Below are 20,205 nucleotides of genomic sequence, written 5' to 3'. Positions count from 1 at the left end.
ACCCAGGAGGCACAGGTTGCCAAGCTGGAGGGGGGGTGCCCCCCCATGTGCTCCCTGGTGGACCCAGAAGTAGACAACATTCATTTTTTTTAAACAATATTATCAAGCTCCAGTTGGTCATTAACAAAACTCACTGAGCTAACAGATTCAAGTGTAACAACTCAGAAAAAATATTTTAATACCAATATGTAACATATCAAGCTACCCAGAGGAACATTAGAATTTATAGTTCAAACCCATCTAGTACCCATATACAGTGTTGAATGGTCCTGTGCTCTTTTCTTTTAATGGGGCATAAATCCAGAATCCCTGACTCCTCCTCATTATTTTGGATCCCATTAGAGCACCTTTGCAAATTAATTCTGGTGATCCAGCCAGATTTCAGTTTGTGTTAGCACAGTTTTTATATTTTAAAAAAATGTCCTGAAATTTCAGTTGGATATGGATTCTGTCCTATATACTGTCAACAGAGGTTTTGACTGAGGCAGACAAAGTGATCACTGTATACTTTAGGATCTATTTTTTATTTTACTTTAATTCATTAAAAGGGATGTTACTCTCAGTGCTCTGAGAGACAGTTTAAAAATACAACTGTAAAAAAAGATCGCTTTTTATAACCCCACCTTTATCCTCAAGTACAAGTTTGCAAAGCACATGGGTTCATTTGGTGTGAAAGATTGTCTACAAGGTTTGTAAAGTTTAACATGGGTGATCCAGGGGCAAACCTTAGCTTACAGTGTGTTCATGTCTAAAGTCATTATTCCCAGACCAAGACAAAAGGTCTGATTATGCTTTTGCTTACAGTCATGCCTGTTTGAACTTGTGCAATCTCAATTATTTGAATGAAGTTACTCCTCAATTACACTGCTGTTCCTGAGAGGAGGATTGGGTCTGTTACATTTGTAAAATGAGCATGTATTTGTCCCTATTCTTTATAAGAAACATTGGACCAAAAACTGCAATGGCATTGAAGTTTCATAATGAAATTATAATGAAAACAATGAAATAATAACAAAAGTGTTGTCCTCTGGAGCAGCAAGTGATACAGACATTGTTAGGTCAAAGTGACATTAAACCAATCAAAATATTGAGAGGAGGAGTTGCTGCACTCTGTAATCTCTTCCATTGAAAGACACCAAAGCTCATGCCCAAAGTACGGTATTTACTCAAATATAAGGTGAGGTTCTTCCTTCCCCCTTCCCTCTTCGCACCCCCTACCCTCATCAGCATGGAGAAAAAAAGCTTATATTTGCATTTCATCTTATATTTGCATAGCTGAGCGGAGCAGATGACTGTTGTAGCTCTGACTTTGGCCATGAGCTAGGTTCAGGACTAGAGTCAGACTCACATCAGCCTCCTATCTCCCCATCCACTTACCCTCTTCAGCTTCTGTCCCACCATCCCCTTTTCCCTCCCCTCTTATTGTCGGGTGCAGGTCTCTCTGGCTCAGGACAGGGTCTCTCCTGAGCACAGATCACATAGAAACTCCTTCCCCTGCCCAGCCAATCAGCAGCACTGACACTGCTGCATGGCCAAGCAGGAGCTGAGATTCCGTGTGCTGTGCTCTGAGACAGAGCAGTCTGAGCAGCATCAGACAGTAAGGTGGGGAGATGGGGGGAGAGGCAAAAACTGGAGGAAGTTTGGGGAGAAGAGGAAGAGACTGGGGACTTGGTGGGGAGGGACAGAGTCTGAGGGCAGCAGAGGGGAAGGTAAGAGACTGGGGGGAGTTGGAGAGAAGAGGCAGAGACTGGAGGGAGCTGGGGTGGGGGGTGCAACTGGCAGGGGGGCAGGAAGGCTGCAGGAGAAGAAATGGGTGGGGCAGAAAGCAAGTCTGACCCTCTCCAACAGCCACTTTTTCTCCTGCTGTGGGGGGTGTGGGGCATGGGGGAAGGATTGAGACCATCTAGATTCTATACCTGGAAAATTATAACAAATATATACATTTTTCATATATATAATCTACTTATTGGGGTATCATCTTATATTTGAGTAAATATGGTATTTTCAGTGCAATATTCAATGGTAAAGTTTTATTATTTTTAATTCAATATTTTTGCATTCAAGAAGTTGCATTATCTCAATCCACTGAACTCACTGAGAATCATTCTATTGACTTTAAAGGGTTTTGGTTCAGGCCCACAGTATGGAAGAAAAAAATCCAGCAGTATCCAATATGAATTCCTTAGACATATTTCAATAATGTTGAAACCTTTCATTTCAGTGTTATTATTTGACTTCAAGTTTTGTATACTATATTCATTTTTGCATAATTAGATATTTATATATTTTATGTACTGCTATAATGCTTCAACATTAAAAAGAGGTGGGTTTGCTGTAGGCCTGTGCAAAGTGGGTAGATTTTGCCAATTCAGGGGACAGTGATTTGATTGGGTGATTCAAATCACTGTCCCAAATCAATTCAGCCAAATCTGATTCGGAGATTCAGCTGCCACCGAATCTGAATCGTCCCTGTCCACTCTCCCAGCCGCATCAGTGGCTGCCCCAGCTCATGGCTGTTTTAAAAAAAAAAAAAGCCCAGCACTCACCAGATGCTGCCAGGCAGGGAGGAGATTCCCGCTGCCACCCACTGCCTCATGCTGCTTGGGGGGATCTGCCACAAGCCCCCATCCCGCACTCAATCTCCTGGCCCAATCTTCTGGCTCCTTAAAAAGAAAGGGAAAAAAAGCCCCCACTCACCAGCTGCTCCCAAATGGGGGATGTGATCCCCACTGCCCATGCTGTATGTGGGGATCTGCCAGAAGCCCCTAACCCCCACCCGCTCTCTCAGCCCCCGTGGGTGCCCTGCCTGGCCCCAGCTCCCAGCACTTTAAAAACAAAAACAAAACCCCAACTCACCAGCTCCTGCCGGGCTGGGGGATGATCCCCGCTGCCCCCCCACTGCCCCATGATGTGTGGGGGGCTCTGCCACGAGCTCCCAGAAGCCCTGGGGCCACTGCAGCAGCCGGTGAACCTGGGGCTTTTTTCTTTTTTCATTTTTAAAGAGCCAGGAGCTGGGGCCAGGTGGGGCAGGCATGGGGGGGCTGGGAGAGCAGGTGGGGTTTGTGAGACTCATGGAAGAGCCCTCCACACAGTGTGGGGCAGTAGAGGGTAGCAGGAATCACCTCCCCACACCTGGCAGCAGCTGGTGAGTGGGGGCTTTTTCTTAAAGGGTCAGGAGCTGGGGCCGGGCAGGGCAGCCATGGGGGGAGGGATGGGAAGGCAGGCAGGGTTGGAGGTGCTCAGAGGGACTGGGGGAGCAGGCAGTGGATGGGGCCTGGCAGGAGTCCCCCATGGTCCCCTCCCCCTCCTCCAGACTCCCCTCCCTGCCCCCTACTTACCAGCAGGGAGTCTGGGTCCAGCTCCCTGCAGCAGCAAGTGGGGACTGCCCAAATCTCCTAAGCTCTCCAAATCATTTCCAATTCAATTCAAAGAGCTTTGAATCGATTTGGACCTTTTAATTGGTCTCCTGATTCAATTCAGATTCAGCTGCCGAATCAGGCCGAATCTCCTCCAAATCAAATCAGCACCTAAAACTTCACAAATGCTCTAGTTTGCTGTATTATTTCAATATTATGAAAATAAAGTACTTAAATTATGGATATAGATCCTGTCCTACATACCTTCCACAGAAATTTTGACAGAGGCAGATAGAAGGGTTTATTTATTCATTTAATCTTCATAGATTAAGAAATATTTTTCAGATTACTGTTTTGTGGGAAATGATAACATTTCAATTTTGACACCCCCACCCCCATATATGCAAACACACAAATGTGAAAAGATTGGAAGTTCCTATGAAATAGAAATTCCAGTTTGACCAGGTGTAACAAAAATTAATTTTAGCTTCCACTGTGATACAATAAATTATTTGGCTCATTGAAGCTGATGAAGTGTTTCCAGTGTTTGCACTAAGATTTGATCAGGTTCCTCAGCTGTTTAGCTGGTTCCCCAAATGTATACACACAATTAACTGTTTTACCTTTTCTAAATAATTTGTCTTTCATAGAATAGAAACATTAACTTCCTGCTTGACATGATATTTCTCCTCTGGGATTTACTTTCCTTTTCTAATATATTCCTGTTCCTTGGAAATAATTACTATAGAAAAAGATAAAAGGATGGCTTCCCATTTCTTAAGACAGAGAGGTGAACTGGAGATAATTACTTAAACTATAATATAGTTTATCAAAAGTAATTCACTCTTTTTCATTTCTAGCCAAACAGATGTTCTCTTTTTAATTGTTGCTGTGGGGTACTTCTGGGTTATATAAAAGTTTCCCAATATTATAGGATTATATTGGGAAGATGGCTTTCTGAAGAAACTAAACATAACATTAACCCATGCTTTGCTCTAATAATTAGATCATGAAAATAGCAGAAATTTAGAGTTAACTGTAAACCTATTGGACGGGACAGACATAAGCTGCCTTTACAATTGTCTTATTCTATGCTAATGCTGTAGGCATCAAAGAAGAAATGCAAAAATTTAGAACTCTTGGTTCAGAGATGATACGTTTTATTAGACCAACTAAGAAATCACACAAAAAAAATCATTTTCTGCACGCTTTTGGGCACACATGCCCTTCCTCAGGTTCAGGGAAAATTAAAGATGGTAAAAAGTCCCCAGAATCCTGCACATCAAAGAGCAACTCACAAAGACACTCTCATGGACCCAGAGGAACAGCGTTCACCTTCAGCTAGCTCCCTTAGTGCAAAAATGAAGTTTATTTTCTATCTATGGGGATTTTTTTACCATCTTTAATTTTCCCTAAGCCTGAGGAAGGCGCATGTGCCCGAAAGCTTGCAGAAGATATTTTTTTTGCAATTTCTTAGTTGGTCTAATAAAAGGTATCACCTCTGAACCACGACTTCTAGAGTTTTGCATTTCTTTTTGTCTCAGACCAACATAGCTACCAAAATGCATCCCTGTAGGCATCAAAAAGCATTTCAACATAGATTGAACATTCCAGCATAGATTTTTCCTTATACTTCCATCTGGATATTTTAGGTGTTTATGCTGTTGCCTATCACCATATTGTGCTTCCATGAAAATAAAGCCATTAGCAGAGTAACAAAGTAGTAGCAAAATTCCTTATGAAATACATAGTGCTTCTGGCTTTTCTAGCTTTTTAGTGTGTACAAACTTCTGGTTAGGATGGGTTTTTTTGTTTGTTTGCTTAATTCGGAATTGGTAACGGGCTTTCGGATTGGTTTTACTTTGGGAAAATTCCTTTAGTAGGTAGAAGGAGGTATTAGCTTATTGCCATTGTGCTTTCAATGTTAAGCCTTTGTTGAAGAAAAAAGTTTTGCAGCAATCCCTACAACATTGTCTTCTAGAAGTTGCTTTCATAGAGGAACCTCTTAAAATGAAAGGGTTTTCTGGTCTCCCATACTTCATCCATTGTTGCCTTCCAGAGCAGAGGAGATACCTTAGTTGTCTAAGGTCAAAATTTGATCTTCATTGTAGCTGGGGTCTGGTCTGTTAGTTGTGAAGATTAGGATTGAAGCCTTAAACTGGCAACAGAAGATGCTGAGAGCTAAGGAAGAGACTAGAGCAGTGGTTCTTAAGCTTTTAGACTCACGGCAACATTCAGAATGCCAACTTCTAGTTTTCATTTGTTTTTTGACACTAGAAAAATAACAGTAATTCTGCTATTGCAAAGAACTTGGAAAAACCACAATTAAACAGAATTTTTTTCACACTTTGCCCTTCTGTTCAAAATAGCTGATCCTTTAAATCATGGGTGTCTGTAGATGTGAGGGGAGGCTGCTCCAATGCTCTGTAATTACAGTACATCAGAGCAGACCCAATTAATAGAGTCTGCTGGAGCATGTTTATTAGTGCAGTCCAGCAGCCTCCGAGCCTCAAGTGACAGCATCCCCATGCTTCAAAATGGCAGTGGGGGCACTTTAACTAAAGCTTGTTCAGTTAAAGCACCCCCCACACACACCATTTAGAAGCACGGGGATGCTGATACACTGGACGCTATGGGCACTTTAATTAATTAGAGCAGTACTCAGAACCACTCTAATTAAAGAGCCTCCCTCCCCCACTCCTGAAGCACATGTAAAAATGCCCCGTGTTTGCACACCTAACTAACATTGTGTGGCATCTTTGAAAGGATCTCAAGGCACCCCAGAAACTAGACTACTAATCAGTGGATTAAAGGATAGGTTTGGTACATTGCTGGTGACCCAAAGCAACTACTGATTGTTTTAGCAGCTGAAGTTAGAATGTACATACATTCCACAGGTAAACTTTCATTATTTTTATCATTGCAATGTATATATTTTGTAACATATTTATTCAAGCATGCTATGCAAAATTTAATTACGTTACTATTTCTTAATATTTTGCTTTATTTAAATAAGAACCAACTCTAGATCAGGTTTTATTTCCTGATGTCATTGTATATTATTGAGTAATGCAAAAAAACAGGATCAATAATAAAGAAGCAAAACAATACATAGATGGGAAGAATGTAAGCATACAGTAGCAGTTCAGTCAATATACAATATCATAAGAAACATAGCATGTTGAGATACAATTAAGTTTTTAAAAAAGGTTTTATTTTGTTCCCTGTTTTCAGATTGTTTTCTGTATCTTTGACGAAAAAAATCTTATTTTATTTCAGTGGCAGAAAAACATATCTTTTTGTCCATATGCATTCCTGTTTAACTTTAAAATTAAAATAATTAAGCTGCTAGTTCCCACAGTGAACTAATGCCTTTGGTGACTCACTTCTTTTGAATAGTACAGTAAACATGGAGTGAAGTAGAAATCAGCTGCTACTTATGCACAATAATCCTTTTTCCTCATTATTATGCTGTTTGCTGTGCATTATCAGAATTATGTTTTAAATGCTGCATTTAACTGTCTCCTAGGGCCCTGCTATACGTTTAAATTAAAGTTGGATATAAACCAGCTATAGAGTTTTTACACATTTTCAAGCATGAACTTTATAGCTGGTTGGCTCTTTCTATAGCTGAAAAAGTATTTTTTTTATTGTGTGATACCATATTTATTCAAATATAAGAAAAGGCTTTTTTCTTCCATCACCATAGCAAAAAAACCCAAACTCCTTGTCTTATATTCACATACAAATAAACCTCATTAAATACATTACCAACCATTAAACTGATACCAAACCAGCATGTGCCCAGTAATGAAAACCAATTATGAGCTAATTAAATGCAGCCACCAGTGAACATGACTGAAAAACATATGACCCATACTGGGCAAACTTATGGATGGGAACCTTCCACAAAGATAGGTTAGTGAAGCCCATCTGAAAAAGATATATGGCAATACCCATTGTGTGCAGTCCCCCTCAGCACCGACTCTTTGCCAAGTCATGGTGATCCACAATACTGAAAACATTTCAACTTCCTATTCACTCCTAGAGCTGAGCTGCACCTTTCTTTCCCATTCCCAGTTATTCTTGCTTCTTCAGTAGCCTTAAATGTCTGGCAAACACCACCAAATGTTTAACCCAAAATTCCTTGGTGGCACCCTCTCTCAGATATGATTGGTGTGGCCCTACCCTCCATGAGATTGAGTTGGACCAGGTTGCTCTGCACCTCATCTGAAGAAACATATTTGGAGGAACTTGTGACAAGACTTGTAACAAAAACACCTGGTTCTAGTGATGAGTGGTGGCTAATTAGCACATTAATCGTTTCAGGAATTTATCTGGAGTACACACATACTGAACATTGCTGAGTTGTGGGGTGTCCATTAGGGCTATGCGAAGCTTCAGTCACTGGTTCGATTTGGAGGAGATTCAACCCAATTCAGCATCTGACAGGAGCACGAGGGGGTCCCCAGCGCACTCAGCAGCAGACTTGGAAGTGGAACAGAGACACTTCCGGTCCACTTCCAGGTTCACCAGGTGGTGTGAGGGTTTTCCCCACCCCCTGGCTTGGTGACTGGTGCCTCCTGGGTCTGGGGGGGCACCCAGGGTCCCTCCGCAGCCAATCGCTGAGCTAGGGTGGTGCAGGGGAGGGTTCCCCACGTGCTCAGCAGCAGACGCAGGTGAACACTTCTGAGTTCACTGCTGAGCACATGGGGGACCACCCCCCACGCTCCTGTGGGATGCTCCATCCACCCCACCATCACAGCATTCACGAGCCTTGCCTGGTACCTTGAGGTATATAGAAAAAAAAATTTCTAAAATTTTAAAATTAAAAAAATTAAAGCTGTGTCTATGGGAGAATTGCTGATTATCCAAATCAGCATTGAATTTTCAGATTTGGCTGAATTGAATTGGCACAGTGATCCGAATCAGAGAATTGATTCGCTGTCAATTTGGCCCAATCTGAATCCAAATTGAATATGGCCTGTTTCGCACACCCCTAGTGACCATGGCTTGAAACTTTGTTGACTCTGCCTTTCTGGCTTTGGACTAATATCATACATTATTTCTCGTAAAAATAAGTAGGTCCAAAATCTTGTTTAAGAGCGTATTTATGATGTAGCTGTGCTAAAACTTGCAGCACTTTCTAAAAAAGTTAAAATGCATGAATTCTGGATTAAATAAGTCTATGGATACCTGTATATATGCAAATTATATTTACAAATTACTACAACTATGTTTATTTCAAGGTCACTGTTTTCAAATTTGCCTTTCACTTCCATGTAGTCAGGGACAGCAGGGTCTGACAATAAGGAGGAGGATAAGGGGTGCAAGGCGAAGAAGTTGAGCGGGGCAGAGGACAAAGGTACTACCTAACCTCTCAGATTTATTTTCCTGTTGTAGCAGTGGGAGGGGGGAAAGTTCATGGCAAACTTCCAATAATTAGATTTTGTACCTGGAAAATGTTAACAAATGTATAGCTTTTCCATATATATGGGGGGGGGGCTCTTATATTCAAGTAAATATGGTAATTACTTTGCATGTGTGGCTGATCAAATTTTTTTGTGAAATTAATCAGTTAATTGTGTAACATTTAGCAGGGGCTCTAGTGTCTTTATAAGCTGTGGATTTCAAAATGGTCTATTCATGAAGGGTTGTTTTAGTTATTTTCTGTTTTAACTAATGTTGAAGCAAAATATATCTTCTTTTAGTTTAGTTTTAAAATGGCTGATTTAAGGTTCCTGTTCAGCAAAGTGTGTAACTCTTTGCTTAATTTTAAGCACGTTGAAAATAGTGTCAGTGTAGTTGAAGCATGTATTTAAGTGAATGGTTGCAGAACCAAAGTACTCAATATCCTTCAGGATCAAATACATTGAGAAAATTTAGGATTGCCATTTCTAGTATTATTAAGGCCCTATGGGATTTGTGGAGGGGAATCACACCAGAGCCTTGCTGAGTACATCCATGTGAACTCAGGTAAAATATTGTGAACTTAATTTACTTTATTCTGTTATAGGGTCATATCACTCACTTATCATATGCTTGCTAGTCTCATGGAGCTGGTTATAGACTGGCTAAAATCTCATGCGTAGTGTAGAATGAAGTAAAAATTCCTCAGATTATACAGTGGTAAATTGTGTTTTTGTGGCAGGCAAGTGATTTGTGCATATAAAAAAATTTCTGGCCATATATGACACTGTATAAGATAATGCAATTGAAAATATACAAAACTTAGAGGGAAAAATATACCTACCAGAAATCTGTCTAAATCTACAGTATAATTCCAAAACCAGTTCTCAATGATACTGTTTAACATGGGAAAAAATCCCCAGAGTGGAAGAATTTATTGAGTTAAAATCTACTTTAAAAATGTCATTTACTTTGTCTACAAGTGGCTTGATCATCCTTGTTTCTTCAAAACAAAGTCAGGCAGGGATGACTTTCGGTTGAAATAAGACATGAAAGCCACAGAGAACATGATGGTGGTCTCTGTATAATTGTCTGTCTTCCTTATTGTCAGCTGAAAGAATCTCAATTTATGGAAGCAAAATTAATAAATATAGTAGAAATGGATTCTATTTTCAAATATATTGACAGTGAAAACAGTCAAAAACATACTCCCATTATTACTTTCAATGTAGGTGCTTTCATCTCTACATGATTGTGAAAGACAGGAGAGAAGACAATCTTCTCTCACAACCTCTCAAAAAAGGAAGTGTTTCCAAACTCCAGAAATAATGAAATCAGAAATAACAGCTTTCATCTTTCTTTCATTCCTTTATAAAGCACATGTTCGTGTTTTTGCATACATGGACATTCAGATGCATCTGTCATCAGAAAAAGGCATAATAGAGAAACTGCATTCATAACTCATTAGAACTTACTAAAAAACCCTCTAGTTTACTTAGTCCCCTCCCTGGCATTAAATTTTTACAGTAGACTCTAAGCTTTAAGGGGATTAGGTACTTCCCATTTAGAGATTTTTTCCATTGGTTGACCTAACTAACTAGGATTTGGTTTGTTCATGTTTGTCTGTACAATCAGCTTGTCTCAAGTAGCAAAGTATAAGATGTCACTACAGCTACTCCTCTCTTAACATCATAGTTACTTTCTTGAAAGTGTGATTTTAAGTGAAACAATGTTAAGCGAATCCAATTACATCACAGTAGTTACCTACTAGCAGGCAGCAGCCGAACAACGTTATAACTGAACGTTGCACGACTTTAAATGAGTGTGTTCTCTAATAGATCAGTGACATAATAACGAAACAACGTTAACCAGGACAACTTTATGTGAGGAGTACTTGTATCTTGAAAGACCTCAGACAATAGCGAACAGTACCCCTTTCGGTTATGAACAAGGTTATGGTGCTTTGGATAAAAACACAACCTCTGCTTCCCTTTCTTTGACAACTGGACATAAATTCTTGTCTTGCATATATCAACAGGAGGTTTGCCACTAATTTCAGTGTAGCCAGGATTTTACCTCTAAATAAAAGTAACAATAGCTTTTATTTCAAACAGTTTCTAATATTCATGCTTCCTTCTCAGGCTTGAAGACTTGAAGCAGGGCTATTGATGCCAATAGGAAGTCTCCCATTGACTAGAGTAGATTTTTTAGGCTAGTGTCTTCATCAGCATTTTGTCGGGGTAACCGAACACCGAGTGAATTGGGCCCCAAGGTCACGGTGGGCCAGAGTGGCAACTGGAATACGAACAGGTGGGATTAGCGGTGGTGGAGTGTGAACTGTATGGGCAGTTTAAACAAAGGTGATTTATTTACTAATGCTTGGGAAGCGGAGGCTCAGATATTTCTTCAGTTTCAGTATAGCGAACAACAAAGGGGTCTGCTGGCCCATGGGGTTCACTAGCGAGCCCTTGCTTTCTACCCCCTGAGGGATAGGTGCAGCTGCCCACTAGCTAGTCCCAGGGCTGGTCAACAGCTCATGAACGGGATAACAAACAACAAAAACTGTAACGTAGTGAATCGAGGAACGGGGTTGTGACGCCAGTCCAAAAAACAGTCCGTAAACCGAGGTCGGAGATGAGAAGCCAGAACGAAGTAAGCCGAAGTCAAAATCGAAGCCAAACAGTCCCGTAACCGAGATCGAAAAGACGAGTCGGTCCACCTGCCGTCCGCAGCCTCTGCTTCCGCCTCACAGTCCCTGCCGTCCGCAGCCTCTGCTCACAGGATCGTTCTCTCCCTGTGAGACAGTCCCTGCAAAGGCAGCCTCTGCCCACAGGATCCAGCACAGTCTCTCCTCCAAAACACACACACACTACCTCACCACACCTGGGTGGCAGCTTTTATAAGAATTTAGTGGCCAATCAGATCGCTCTTCACAGAGAAATTTCTAGTCAAATTACATCATGCAGTCAGTGAACTGAGCATGTGCGTTAGATCAGATTACCTCATGTTCTGTGATTGACAAGCCTCCAGGTCACCCAGAGGGCACATTCTGGGGGCCAGTCTGTAGTTTCAACTCCCTGTGATGGCAGCACCAAGCTTAAGATTTTTCCTTGACACATTTCAGCATAGTGTTTCTTGCTCAAAAAGGATAGTAAGCCTTGTACGACCTCACTAGTTAAACTGTTCTTTTTCTTTTTATTATTAGTTGTGAAGTAAAACCTGCTGTCTTGTAGAAGTTGAGAGGAAAGCAGCAGTCTGCACCCCAAGAAGTTTGTAGCAAATTAATGGCCTTCACATGAATCTGTTGTACACGATAAATTCCAGTTTTCTAAAAGATTAACGTCAACAAAAAACATTCCAGATGCACTTTGAAATGCCACAGATCCCTAAGGCTTTGAAATTATCAAAATGATCCTTAGATGAAAAAATACCATACATTAAGGAATGTGTTTATTAGTTAAAAATATGAACACTTTTGAAATTGTCAGATTAGATTTTTATGGCAGACTAGAAAGAATGGTAAGACCAAAGGATACAAAAAGATACTTTCAGCCCGTTATTCATAGCAAACAATTAGGAAAAGGTAAAAATTCAGTTAAAGTATTCAAATATACCCATCAGAAAGCAAAGAAAATAACAACAAACGTTTTTTAAAAGATTCCTTTCCTTTGCCAACCCCTATGATGTATTTGAAATACAAATTGTTTCCCCTTCTAGTACAGTTCTTTTTACCTTTGATATTTTTTCACATGCTGCTGATGTACTTTAAATAGTTTGTAAACATTTACTTTTTAAACTGATAAACATAATACCTACACCATGATATTGTTTTCCTTGTCTCAAGTGAGTTCTATTTTCTTTAAAGCACCACTAACATCTTGTGAAAACTTCGGAAGAAATTCCACATGAAAATAATTTTGCTGATATAGAATAACAATAAAAAGCTTCTTTTCTATACATCTTACTGGTATTGATTTATTCATTTGCAGATGGGTCTGAACCTGCAGAGCCTACAGGACCTTCCCCTCTAAAGATGGAATAGGGCTATGGGCAGCAAGGGAGAGAGGCACAGTCCTACCTACCTCCACCTGCCCTGCAGGTAGCAAACTCAGAAATGAGGCAGTGAAACACTCTGTTTCCAGTGTTTTTTGAAGTGACAAGGGACCCCCTTGAGTGGTTTCATTACCTCATTTCTATGTTTGCTGGATGCAGTAGAATGAACACGTGGGCCATGCTTCTCAATGGCCTACTCAAGGGCACAAGGGAAGCAGTATAAACATATTTTATTGAAAAACCGAGTTCCTATGGCCTGACACCATAACAGTATAACATATGGAGAACACCAAAGGTTGTAATCTACAGGACACTATGGCTTCTTACAGACATAACCCCCTCCCCGCCCCCCAAATGATGCTTTACTTTAAACTCCACGTGCCAAACCCAGTGCATGCCCAGAGGAGGCATCATGTTAGTTGGACCTGGCTTGCCCAATGTCTATATAGATTGGGCACTTCAGTTTGGGTTTTTTGGCACTTTTATCTAATTGTACCAGCTTTAGATAAAAGTCCCAAAAAGCTCCACTGAAGCACTTGATCTATACAGAAGCTGTGTAGCTTGGTTGAACTAATATACTGCTTCTTCCAGTAAAGTGCGTTTTAGTTTCCCGTATCTGTCAGTGCCCCTTTTTTGCTACTTTATCTTCCTAATACAATACATTTAAACCAAGAAGAACATATGACTATCAAATTTTATAAAATACTCACCAACATATATCACCAGATGAACCAAGAAGATTACCTGTAATTATGGGTGGATCCAGGGGGGTGCAGTTGCACCCCTCTCCCTCCGATTCCTGGACCACCCAAAGTTTAAAACCAATTGCCTGGCATGACAGCAACATTTTATAGTCAGGCAGCAGTGAGGGACCCACTTCACTTTGGCTCATTGTAATCTATCTGATTATTTCTAAACTCATTGCACAGGCGTTAATGAACCTCTCACTTTTTTAATGGTCTTGATGTTCTACTAATCAAGCTATTCTTTCTTCTGCAATTCTACTATTATCTACTTCTCATAATGTAGGTCTTATTTCACAGGCCTGCATACTTGTTTACAACTCTAGCTAAGAGCATCAACTCAGCTGTGGAAATGTTAATTCAAGTGAACATTAATAATTCAAGTGTGGAAATGACTGACAGTGAAGCATTGGATGCACTGTCAAGATGCTCAAGAAAGCTAGCTTTTGTTTTATGAATCTGAAAGAGATGTACATTTAACTTTAATGACAACAGGACTAAACAAATAATATCTTTTGATTATTTTGCCTAGTTTGGTGGGGTTTTTTATATGTAATATATGGTATAGCAAATGCATGCACATTCCAATAAAGTTATATTTGTTTTTCCTTTGATCTTAAACTAAATAATATAGCCCTAGGCATCTAGCGTAGTAGTAAAGCATACAGTTTCTTTTTCCTAGAGAAAAATGTGTGTTGTGTTATGTGGGATGATGCATCACACCACCTACACCCCCACTTTCAAAATCCTAGATCCACCCCTGCCTGTAATGTTTTTTAAATGCATGCAGATAGTTGCATCCAAGTACTTAGACCTGAAGAAGAATGCACTTCATTCAAAAGCTTGAGATTAGACTTAGGTCTATCCCAACCATGCATTTCATCCAATAAAAGATACTACCCACAAAAATCCTTGCCTCTGAGCTCTCATTTGCTTTTTTTTTAAGTTTAGATGAGATTGAAAATGGTCATTTTGTAAATGGAGGATTTCAAAGAGTACCACAGGTGCTTCAGGGAATAGTGATAGTACTTTCCTAGCTGGTATTTGCCTCTTTCATTAGAAGCGAACTCAGACCCCAGCAAGATATATGGATACACAGATTATGCTATGCTTCTGGAGGTGCTTCCTTGAATAAGAAGTCAAATTTAGGCCCTAATCATTTATTACCATTGAGGTCTTTATGGCATATAGTATCAGAATATATGGATCACACCTGCTGCCACAGTTCAAGGCCTGTTTGGATGGTTATTTTCTGTCTTTAAAAAACCCTCCATTGTTTCACTTGCAGCAAATGATCTTTTCACCAAATAATAGAAGTAAAAGATTGAATAGCATTACTACAATAGGACAGTGACTCCATCCCCTGTCCAGAATTGTTCTCTTGTATACATGGATTAGAGCACATGAATTTTGTTAAGCATCAATTTTAAAGTCCCAGGGGGTGAAGTGTCCCCTACTTTACCCTTTATAAAAACACACACAGCACACAAACAACTATGTTTTAAAGCTGGAGTACATAATCCTGTCTGACCCCATTGTGCCATTCAAAATGTATAAAAGGAACTGGCCACAGCTGGCCAGGTAACTCCTGTCAGCACAGATATATCAGCTCCAGTCCATCTATCTACTCTCTCACTCTAAGGGTCACATTGTGAGTGTGAAGTGGTGGTGTCAGAACATTACTAGACTTGGCCTATGCTTGACTGAGATAGTGAACTGTTAGGGAATACATCTGAGTTTCACTGGGGTCAGGGTTGGCTTGCAAACCAGGGAATTCATTCTAAAATGTCCTATTCCCTATTTTTGGTCTGAGCTCATTGTTTTATTTTCTTTACACTTTTGTGTTGACTACAGAATTAAGCCCTAGTTCCCTAGTTATGCATTATATTATTATTAAGGAATGTGCCAGGGAAGTTAATAAATTGTTTCATGAATGTAAAGTGCTACATTCAGGTTTTCCTTATAATTAAACCAGACTTTCCCATCCTGACAATCAATTTTCCTGTCCTTACATTTGCCTTAAGGTTGATTACATTTGGCAAAGGTTGATTTTTTTTTTCTCACAATTCCTTATAATTTGCTGTAGAGAAGTGGACTCTCCCATGCAGCAGTCTGACCCTTCAGAACATCCTATCCTTATCCTTATTCCACTGTAGAAGAGTTGGTACATTTTTAAAGAACAGCTTCAATTTGCTCAGAGACCTGTGCCTATCTCTCCTCAGCCAACTTGGAGCAGTTATATGCCATCAAATAAGAAACTACTGAAAAATGTGGAACTAGCAGCTATGTGGAAGCCTAAATATGGCCAGCACCTCTTTTTTGTGGTTTGCTAGTATACATAAAAGGATCTCTTAACTTTCTATAACAGGTTAAAAACTTATGTGCCTTGTGTGTATGTTAACTGGTGATCTTAAGACCAGACCCAAAGGTATGTAAAACAAAAATGAGGCAGAAGTTAAACACCTATTCTACAAAATTTGCAACACCACTTAAGTGCCCACTTTCATTAGGTACCTCCACTTTGGTTTGAAAAAATCCCTAGATTTGGACTACTGCACATGCTCAGAAATAACCTGGATCAGCCACCAAGGCAGTCAACTCCTTCCTAAACTCTATTTCAATCCAAGTCAGTGTGGGAGGTGTCTAAAATCTTTGTCCCTGATTTCTTAAGTGGAGATAGCATGTTTGGTGGCCATTTGTCACTGAAAGCAATTAACATTGCCACTACTCTACCACCACCACATACCTGGTGGGCCAGAGGCGCCCCACTGGCCAAATGACTTGGCTCCATGGTCTGGATCCGACCTATAAACTGTACTTTAAGCACCACTGGACTAACTGTTAGGAAACTTTCTAGGAAACGTGGGAGAGTGAGTTTGAATCCCATGAAGTAAGTGTTCTTATATTTAGGTTATTAGGCACAAAGTTTGCACCATCACCACTGTCTCTTCTCAAGAGTAAAGGAGAGAAGTGCTGTGTTTTATAGTGAACACAATTCCTGTACCATGGAGGCACTCAGGCATTTGCAGTTTCTAACATGTCCGGATCCTGAAATGACAGAGCATGTCCGGCTTCCCTGAATTCAATGTTTACACTCTTGACTAAAATGAGAGTCCAGACAAAACTTTATGTGAAGTATTTCTTAATGACTAGCTATATAGGCACTTCTGAACTGAGCACCTCAGTGATCTGGATCACTCTTGGGAGGCAGTCAGGGGTCCCTGTTCACTGTAGAAGAGGCTTGGTGCCTGACCCTGATATTTTGGATCATCCCCCTGGAGCAAGACCCTTAGATTTTAGGGGTAGCAATGTATACTTGGAGGCACTTGTAGGTCTGAAATGAATCTGTGCCTCAGTGTCTCTGTATAGGCCACACAGGGATTACTTTTTTCTAGTGATGGATGTCCAGGATAATCAGACACCTGGAATCCACCCATCTGCTAAGAGAATTCCCACAGCCACCTGAAGGCTTTTAAACCTTCATTATTTTATATTTAATATAAAATGGGCTGAGCATTGCCCATACCAAAATCTTATTCAATAATAGAAGTCAGAGGTGGGAAAAGACCTCATGGGTCATCTAGTCTATCTCACTGTCAATAATAGATTGTTCCCTACAGTTCAATTTCTAGTGACCTTGGAAATTACCAGCCTGGTAGAATGGGCTCTTTAATGAAAAATGAAGCTGTTAAAGCTTCAGATCTAGCCATAGAGATCCTTTCCCAATGAGAATTTGTAGTTGTAATATAGGAGTCTATATGTATCTTAATGCTTGGTTATCGTCTTTAAGTGTTGGCAATTTAAATCTATGTTTTATAAGCATGGGCCATTCTAATCATTTATCTGCTATTAAATGGAGGGAGAAGGGCAAATTGGTTCATCTGTTAAGAGAACTTGTAACTTTAACTGAGCAATGCTGTTTTCATAATGAAAGTAGAAAGTTAGTGCCATTTCTTGCATATCTCTGCACTTCTAGGAGCCTGTCAAAAGCAAAACTTTCAAAATAGTATCAGAAAATATATTATCATGGTATTTCTACCCAACTCAGAAACAAGAACTGGAAGTATTGGAAGTAAGAAAAAATGGTCTTGTGCTTTCCCATTGGGAAATGCCAGTTAATCAAACCCCAAACTTTTAATAGAAACATACTGTTTCTATGGCTATTTTGCTATGAAAATTTCTGGGGCCCAGGATGACAAGGTTCTTTGGGTAAATCTGATATCTCTTATTAGACCAACTCAAATAGTTGGAAAAATTCTTTTTAGCAAGCTTTCTGGTATAAATACCCTTTGTCAGGCTGAGGAAGCATCTATAGTTGGTGGGTGCTCTTCCTGGATGCAATGAATAGTAAAGAAGCCAAAGGCTAGTATGATGCAAGAAAGCCAGTCAATGAAGGTGTAAATTGAGGAGCCAATGTAAATTGAGACCCAGAATGGAATTCCTGGTCAAGAGAGTCCAACCCCAAACGAGCCAATAGATCCAAGATTAGGTCCACCTCAGGCAAGATGTATTTGAACATGAATTTCCCATATGAGGCACCTAACCAGTGGGTTGTTGGTTAGTCTGAGATGAACCTCAGATTGCAAGCAGATTACAAGCCTCCAAATTTATCATAAAATCAAATTCCTGTTTTCCAGCAAGACTCTGTGAGAAGCTCATTTCTTATGTGTTTTTAATTTGGGATCTATAGATGCAAGAATTTTGGACATTTCTGACAAGGTTCAGCTGTGAAGCCTCATATTGTGTACATCTACATTGTGCAAGGCAATTCCCTGCTGATACATGCCGAGCTCTCTCTGCGCATTCTAGCTCCCAAAGATTAAGGACAGGTACAGTTTATTGACGCTGCACACAGTACCCATCCAATATGGCTACACTAGTTCCCAGCTTGGGAGCTAGGATATGCAGACTTGGGTGCAGTGATCTAAGCATGGGATTGCCTTGAGGTTTACTTGAACCAAATCTTTTAAGGTTTAGTACAAGTAGTGGTTTACTTATCCATTGTTCTGACTGATTGTAGTAACAGCCTGACAGGCACTGCAGTGACAGGAGTGGGAGATGGTTCTCTTGAAAGTCCAGGGACAATCAAGATCTTAAATCCAGTCAGAAAGCCAATCTGTGACTTTGACTGCATACTGTTATAAATCATAGGAACATAGGACTAGATAGGTCTCCTGGGGAATTGAGTCATCCCCTCCACTTGCAGGGAATCGAAAATGAAGGACCTGCCCATATTGACACTGCAAACCCTCACCTACAACTTAAAGGAACAATATTGAAAGCATCAAGAACACCCTAAAATTAGATAGATAGGCAAAGTTGCCAAGTTGCAAACTTTTTCCATCCTGTTGTACCTGGTGCAATTTTCATTGCTAGTGCTTCTGTTATGTTTTCTTTTCTGTGTTGTGGCATTTTCAATTATTCTTTGCTCACCAGTTCACTAGCCTTTGGTAACTAGTTTATCCTCAGGCTACAAGTAGACGTCATTTTTGTGACTAAATTGACTTTGCTGGGACGTGCCCTGGCATAGATGATCAACAGGTGATTGGTAGAGACAGACATCACCTGGGGTTGTTCCTGCAGGATCAATTCCCTGTTACTTCTGGGGCTTCAGGGGCCCAACCCTGTGGGATAACAGCCCCTCATGCCTGGCCCCAGTACCCAGTGAACCCCATGCATTCTCTGCTTTACATTTGCAGCTGAGCAGCCCTGGATCCCCTGCAGGGGAGTTCCTGGGATACACATCCGCAGGCACAGAGAATCCCTGGAGGGTCAGGCACCTGTGGCCATTGTCCCATGAGATCAGGCCCCTGAAGCCCCAGAAGTGCTTGTCCTACATGTCTGGAGAGTGGGGTCAGTCTCAGGCTACCTGCAGCCGCATGTCATAGCTGAACAGGTATCTGCTGCAAGAGAGCAGAACAAACTTATTAGGAATCATAATGCCACCATTTTTGGGCATTTGGGGAGTGGCAAGGGACAAGGACATCTGTTCACTCAGGTTTTGTAATTCTATAAAAATGATTATGTTGGCAGAGGAGCAATTCCTGTTTGCAGCCTCAGAAACCAGATTCCAGTCAGAGTAGGAAGGAGGCGCCTTCGCTGCCAGCTCTCTTAAAAGTTAGGAGTTAAAAGGAAAACAAAGCAAGTTGGATAGTGTTTGGCAGAATTCTTCTTTGATTTTATTATATTTATTTTATGTATTTGGATCTTGGAGAATTAGGGGCTGAGAAATACAGTAATTATGAAGATGAGGTTCTTTGGGTAAATGTGATAGCCTTTATTTAGACCAGCTCAATAGTTGGAAAAATGGTTCTTTACAAGCTTTCGGGCACAAAAACCCTTCTTCAGGCACAGGGAGAGTCTGCTGGTGTTTGTGTACTCTTGGGTTGAATAGAAGCTTACAGCAAAATGCAGGTCTGTGAAAATGCAAGTGCGTGGTATGGAAGATCAGAGGTCATGGGTGTTAATGGGTATGAGGCAGGTAGGTAAAAGGGAGGAATTCACAGACCTGCATTTTGCATATTGCCTTAAGCTTCTGTTCTACCCAAGAGTACACAAACATTAGTAGGCTCTCCTTGTGCCTGAAGAAGGGTGTTTGTGCCCAAAAGCTTGTAAATAAAAAAAATTCCAACTTGTTAGTTGGC

At 40.5% G+C, this 20,205-nt stretch overlaps 1 protein-coding gene across 10 annotated transcripts in view; it reads left to right on the top strand.

Annotated features, from left to right (window-relative positions):
- Positions 1–20,205, top strand: part of RBMS3 (RNA binding motif single stranded interacting protein 3) — a 1,078,291-nt gene that overhangs the window by 924,506 nt on the left and 133,580 nt on the right. The window lies entirely within an intron of this gene.

Source organism: Crocodylus siamensis, chromosome 5, assembly GCF_052110815.1.
Source record: "Crocodylus siamensis isolate JL-2025a chromosome 5, ASM5211081v1, whole genome shotgun sequence".
Lineage (NCBI taxonomy): Eukaryota > Metazoa > Chordata > Crocodylia > Crocodylidae > Crocodylus > Crocodylus siamensis.
Note: the sequence above shows the minus strand (reverse complement) of the source record. Positions and strands in the feature narration are given on the sequence as shown.